Raw genomic sequence first — 6,000 nt, forward strand, 5'->3', positions numbered from 1 at the left:
GGCCGGGTGGTGCCCGGCGCACAAAAGCGCGCCTTCTTGTGTTGTACGTCTCTTCGCGCAAATGCAAACTCAGATTTCCTGCACTGTGGTCGGCAGGAGAGACATGGGAAGGCGCAGTAGGGAAGGCTTGAGCAACGAACCGTTGGCTATGTTTTCTTGTTACTTTGTTGACAAGAGCTAAAGTAATTGGAAGCAGAAGGAACGGCCAGACCTAAAAAAAACTCTCTTACCTCCAACGCCGAATAACCACTATAATTATAATATCTCAAAAGCAGCTGGCCTTGTAAACTTAATGAGCAAGCAAGCCGATGCATTTTGGGTTTTGCTGTAAAAGAATAAAAATACTATCCATCCTTTCCTTTTTTTGCGGCAACAAGCGATGTTACAAAGATATCACAGCACACAGTGAGATTGAGTGAAAGAAGAGGCACTGAGGCTGGCGTGCAGCACTCCACAGCTCTTGTTATTGTAATCCAGACAGGGGGCGGAAGGAGAAAAGTATGAAGGAATTGCGATAGTAAGACCAACTCTTCTATCTATCTGCATTTCATGGAAAAAGGATATATATAGTACTCATGGCCGGTTAGCTCAGTTGGTTAGAGCGTGGTGCTAATAACGCCAAGGTCACGGGTTCAATCCCCGTACGGGCCAGGTTGCATTTTTTCTCTCAACTAAACTCTTTTTTTCTCATTTAATCAAGCTCTTATAAATCCATACACTCTGTTGCTCCATTAGTCCTTCTTTTGCCACTGCTGACCAAAGCTCAAGCCGGCAGCGCCAGTAGAACAACACAAGTGCAAGGGATTGTCTCTCCAAGATGGAGACCCTGCCTCAGACTATGTCTCGTGAGAGGTGGAGGGAGACCAAGAGCTGATTATTAGATGCATGGGGATAAGAGGAACATAACTCAGGTGAACAGATTCTGGATAGTGATGCTATAGCTAGGATCAGCAACGTTACAGGGCAAAGGATAGGAAAATAATTAGGTGACAGAAGTATAGAAGTGGCTACTAGGGGGTGTGTCTCTTAAGAGGGCCGAAAGATACACTGAAGGCGAAGGTGAAGTGAAAGAAGAAAGAAAGATCAAAGGAAGTCGACAGTGATGGAGAGAAAACTCACAAAGGCAAATTGAGCAAAAGACAAGGCCTGGGGAGTTAGACTACTTCAATGCAAATTTACGCCGCTGATGAGCATGACAACTGACCCTTGTACAGTGGTGCTGAAACAATTTTCAGTGTGGGGGTGCTGCCATCAAAGGGCTTCTGAAAATCCAGGAATTATACAAAGAACAAGTCCTGCGGAATGAGCCACACACATTCAGAAAGAGTGGTGATACGTTGGTTACTTATTGGTAATCTTCATTAGCCTTAGTCCATTGCGTCCTTGTGACAGTCATTACAAAGTAGGGTGATGTCACCTTCCAACAGGAATAAAGAACAGGAGGATCCTTAAATGCTAGCCCCATGCACCCAACCTGGGTGCCAAGCCCTTGCCAAAGGACTGATGGGAAGGTGGGCAGGATGTAATGTTTGTGACAAAGACAAGATGGACTAAGGGTAATGCAGAGTTCAAAACATTGGTACTCAAATGCAAAACAGAAAAATTATTAAGCCATAATGCTTGACAAATGTATGCTCTGAGGACCAAGTAGCCACCCTAGGAATTTCCTAGATTGTTACTCACTGGAATTCAACCCAGGAGGTGGCCATTCCTCTCGTAGACCATCCTTGAACTGGAAGATATTCTGAAAAGCCTTGCAAAGCCAGAAAAATTGACAACTTAATCCACCTACTCAGAGTCATAAAAGTCACCTTCTTGTCTTTTCCAGGCTGTCCAAAAGTCACAAACAAGGAGTCGGTTTTTCTGAACTGCAGAGGCCTGGTGACATAAATGAAAAGAGCTCTTTAAACATCAAGTGTATTCATAAAATGTTCCTCCGGAGAGGAAGGAGAGGGAATGAAAGAAGGAAAAATTATTTCCTAAGATCTATCAAAAATAGACTTAACCTTTGCAGCAAAGGTAAGGCTAGGCCTTAAAGTTACCCCATCTTCCAAAGTATCAAATAAAGAGAGGACAGCATTTTAAGGCTCCCAGCTCCCCAATTGTTCTCAGCAAGGTGATAGGAAATAGGAAAATAACTTTATAGGAAACAATCTTTATGTCTACAGTATCCAGATCCTCAAAGAGATAAAATTGCAAAGCCTATAAAAGAGTAGGAAGATTCTGAGTTGGAGAAAAGGGATTTTTCAACTGGTCTTACAATTGACAAAAGATCAGAACAGTCTAGACACCAAAGATTGTAACATCTTCGAAGGTACAGAAAAGTCCCTAAAAACCTTTATCGCAAAGCAATGAGCTTTCAGAGTGGAAAGAGATTCAATTGAAACCCATTCAGAAGAAAATGCAAAATAGCAGACAAACTACAGGTAGGTGCAAAAAGATCATGAGCAGAACATCACGTCTCAAAAGACTTCCAGTTCTTTGAGTAAGACTTCGAAGTAGAAGGCCTGCTGGAGTGCTGAATTAACTCCACTAAGGAAGAGGAAAGACCCTTTGCTAGCAGTCCAGACTTCTCAACCTCCAAAGCGATAGAGTGAGTTGGAGCAAGAAGGTCAGGGACGACGTTCTGAGAGAGACACACTTGAGCAGTACCCAAGGAGGTAGAAGAGCCAGGGGTTCAGAAGAGGAAACCATGACATCTCTGGCCAATAAGGGCCCACAAGAATAAAGTTCCCTCCCCCCTGCTGAGACTTGAAGAGAACCATCTGGATCAATAAAAAGTGGGGGAATGTATAAAGGAGACTTCTCAGCCACTTTATCACCAATACGTCCACTACCTAGGCTCCTTGTTCCGGAAGCCTGGATCAGAATCGACAAAGATGAGCATTGTCCTTGTTTGAAAAGAGATCCAGAAAGGGTTTCACAAACTCTCGGCATATCTCTCAAAACAACGACCTGGATAACGTCAACTCCAGCAAATTTGGAAACCTTCAGCTGTCTGCCATCACATTGTCGGTGCCCTTGATGTGTACTGCCGACGTGTGCAACAGGTTGATCTCTGCCCAATAACCCAATTGTTCTGCTATTGCATTGAGGGATTTTGAATGCATGCTTCACTGTTGGTTAATGTAAAAGACAGCTACCTTATTCTCTGTCTTTACTAGCACATTTTTTTGAGACAGATGATGATGGGAAAACTTCAAAGCCCTGCAGATTACCAACAATTCCATCTATTTCCATGACCTCCGACTCTCTAGGAAAGACCACTTAAATCGACAGGATCAGTCCAACACAGTAGCTCTCCAGCCAGGTTTGCTGGCATCTGTTGCGAGGATTCAGGAGCATCCAGGTATATTAGTGTCCACTTAGACCAGTGGTCTTCAAACTCTTTAATGCCGCATCCACCCAATGGGAAAAAAAAACATTGGTGCCTCCCCTCTGAATTGTCCACAATTCTTCTATTAAATTGACACTGTTTTAATATGTCTAGACCTATTTAAACATTGCAGTTAAGTTCTGTTACTGTTTTAAAAATGCAATCAAATACATGACCCCAAATATACTATTCTGGTCAGGCCTGCCCTACTAACCAATTGCAGCGTCATGCTCTGCTGAGTAAACTGATCTCACGACAGTGAGGAATGCACAGGCCGGGTGGTGCCTGGCGCACGAAAGCGCGCCTTCTTGTGTTGTACGTCTCTTCGCGCAAATGCAAACTCAGATTTCCTGCACTGTGGTCGGCAGGAGAGACATGGGAAGGCGCAGTAGGGAAGGCTTGAGCAACGAACCATTGGCTATGTTTTGTTGTTACTTTGTTGACAAGAGCTCAAGTAATTTGAAGAAGAAGGAACGGCCAGACCTAAAAAAAACTCTCTTACCTCCAACGCCGAATAACCACTACAATTATAATATCTCAAAAGCAGCTGGCCTTGTAAACTTAATGAGCAAGCAAGCCGATGCATTTTGGGTTTTGTTGTAAAAGAATAAAAATACTATCCTTCCTTTCCTTTTTTACCGGCAACAAGCGATGTTACAAAGATATCACAGCACACAGTGAGATTGAGTAAAAGAAGAGGCACTGAGGCTGGCGTGCAGCACTCCACAGCTCTTGTTATTGTAATCCAGACAGGGGGCGGAAGGAGAAAAGTATGAAGGAATTGCGATAGTGAGTCCAACTCTTCTATCTATCTGCATTACATGGAAAAAGGATATCTTTAGTACTCATGGCCGGTTAGCTCAGTTGGTTAGAGCGTGGTGCTAATAACGCCAAGGTCGTGGGTTCGATCCCCGTATGGGCCAGGTTGCATTTTTTCTCTCAACTAAACTCTTTTTTTCTCATTTAATCAAGCTCTTATAAATCCATACACTCTGTTGCTCCAGTATACGTTCACTTTCCATTAGTCCTTCTTTTGCCACTGCTGACCAAAGCTCAAGCCGGCAGTGCCAGTAGAACAACACAAGTGCAAGGGATTGTCTCTCCAAGATGGAGACACTGCCTCAGACTATGTCTCGTGAGAGGTGGAGGGAGACCAAGAGCTGATTATTAGATGCGTGGGGATAAGAGGAACATAACTCAGGTGAACAGATTCTGGATAGTGATGCTATAGCTAGGATCAGTAACGTTACAGGGCAAAGGATAGGAAAATAATTAGGTGACAGAAGTATAGAAGTGGCTACAAGGGGGTGTGTCTCTTAAGAGGGCCGAAAGATACACTGAAGGCGAAGGTGAAGTGAAAGAAGAAAGAAAGATCAAAGGAAGTCGACAGTGATTGAGAGAAAACTCACAAAGGCAAATTGAGCAAAAGACAAGGCCTGGGGAGTTAGACTACTTCAATGCAAATTTACGCCGCAGATGAGCATGACAACTGACCCTTGTACAGTGGTGCTGAAACAATTTTCAGTGTGGGGGTGCTGCCATCAAAGGGCTTCTGAAAATCCAGGAATTATACAAAGAACAAGTCCTGCGGAATGAGCCACGCACATTCAGAAAGAGTGGTGATGCGTTGGTTACTTATTGGTAATCTTCATTAGCCTTAGTCCATTGCGTCCTTGTGACAGTCATTACAAAGTAGGGTGATGTCACCTTCCAACAGGAAGAAAGAACAGGAGGATCCTTAAATTCTAGCCCCATGCACCCAACCTGGGTGCCAAGCCCTTGCCAAAGGACTGATGAGAAGGTGGGCAGGATGTAATGTTTGTGACAAAGACAAGATGGACTAAGGGTAATGCAGAGTTCAAAACATTGGTACTCAAATGCAAAACAGAAAAATTATTAAGCCATAATGCTTGACAAATGTATGCTCTGAGGACCAAGTAGCCACCCTAGGAATTTCCTAGATTGTTACTCACTGGAATTCAACCCAGGAGGTGGCCATTCCTCTCGTAGACCATCCCTTAACTGGAAGATATTCTAAAAAGCCTTGCAAAGCCAGAAAAATTGACAACTTAATCCACCTACTCAGAGTCATAAAAGTCACCTTCTTGTCTTTTCCGGGCTGTCCAAAAGTCACAAACAAGGAGTCGGTTTTCCTGAACTGCAGAGGCCTGGTGACATAAATGAAAAGAGCTCTTTAAACATCAAGTGTATTCAGAAAATGTTCCTCCGGAGAGGAAGGAGAGGGAATCAAAGAAGGAAGAATTATTTCCTAAGATCTATCAAAAATAGACTTAACCTTTGCAGCAAAGGTAAGGCTAGGCCTTAAAGTTACCCCATCTTCTAAACTATCAAGTGAAGAGAGGACAGCATTTTAAGGCTCCCAGCTCCCCAATTGTTCTCAGCAAGATGATAGGAAATAGGAAAATAACTTTATAGGAAACAATCTTTATGTCTACAGTATCCAGATCCTCAAAGAGATAAAATTGCAAAGCCTATAAAAGAGTAGGAAGATTCTGAGTTGGAGAAAAGGGATTTTTCAACTGGTCTTACAATTGACAAAAGATCAGAACAGTCTAGACACCAAAGACTGTAACATCGACGAAGGTACAGAAAAGTCCCTAAAA

The 6,000-nt window shown here is 43.2% G+C and overlaps 2 non-coding genes across 2 annotated transcripts; both read left to right on the plus strand.

The window, feature by feature from the left end:
• The first annotated feature begins 577 nt into the window (after positions 1 to 577).
• Positions 578 to 651, plus strand: TRNAI-AAU (transfer RNA isoleucine (anticodon AAU)). Its single transcript has one exon. It is a non-coding gene; the product is annotated as a tRNA-Ile (tRNA).
• Positions 652 to 4,225: 3,574 nt separating this feature from the next.
• Positions 4,226 to 4,299, plus strand: TRNAI-AAU (transfer RNA isoleucine (anticodon AAU)). The gene has a single exon. It is a non-coding gene; the product is annotated as a tRNA-Ile (tRNA).
• Positions 4,300 to 6,000: the final 1,701 nt, after the last annotated feature.

Source organism: Pleurodeles waltl, chromosome 12 (assembly GCF_031143425.1).
Source record: "Pleurodeles waltl isolate 20211129_DDA chromosome 12, aPleWal1.hap1.20221129, whole genome shotgun sequence".
NCBI classification, from domain to species: Eukaryota; Metazoa; Chordata; class Amphibia; order Caudata; family Salamandridae; genus Pleurodeles; species Pleurodeles waltl.